This window comes from Lipotes vexillifer, unplaced genomic scaffold (assembly GCF_000442215.2).
Source record: "Lipotes vexillifer unplaced genomic scaffold, Lipotes_vexillifer_v1.1 scaffold331, whole genome shotgun sequence".
Lineage (NCBI taxonomy): Eukaryota > Metazoa > Chordata > Mammalia > Artiodactyla > Lipotidae > Lipotes > Lipotes vexillifer.
The window spans coordinates 1997823-1998434 of record NW_006774049.1 but is presented as its reverse complement, the minus strand read 5'-3'; the positions used below and the strand labels follow the sequence as shown (position 1 = coordinate 1998434).

At 44.6% G+C, this 612-nt stretch overlaps 1 protein-coding gene across 1 annotated transcript in view; it reads left to right on the top strand.

The window, feature by feature from the left end:
- STXBP4 (syntaxin binding protein 4) overlaps window positions 1–612 on the top strand; it is a 171887-nt gene that overhangs the window by 28710 nt on the left and 142565 nt on the right. The window lies entirely within an intron of this gene.

Here is a 612-nt window from a genome sequence, read left to right as displayed (position 1 = left end):
TTTTTTTTCGGTACGCGGGCCTCTCACTGTTGTAGCCTCTCCCGTTGCGGAGCACAGGCTCCGAACGCGCAGGCTCAGTGGCCATGGCTCACGGGCGCAGCCGCTCTGTGGCATGTGGGATCTTCCTGGACCGGGGCACGAACCCGTGTCCCCTGCATCGGCAGGCGGACTCTCAACCACTGCGCCACCAGGGAAGCCCTGGATAATGATTTTTTACACTTTTAGGAACAGTATGAGAATGCATAGCTGGAATAAATATGCATTACCATTCATTCACATATTCAGACCTTTGCATGGTCCTATAGTAATACCCTTTTCAGTGCCAGTTTGAATCTTACTCTTTGTTCAAATTCTGACTCAATTCCAACTCCTTTGTACAGCTCCTTGCTAACTTTTATAGTTCAGGCCAATATTGCCATATTTTGCACATCTGTAACACTGAACATTATTTTGCAGTACCCTGTAATCTTCTGTGTTTTGTTTTATCAGTAAGTCAAAGCTTACAATCTCTGTGTACCTACCACCATTTAAACACCCGGTTTGTGCTCTATAAAATTCTTATTAATTAGGTACTTGAGATGTCTCCTTCATATCTTCAAAATCCTGAGTATC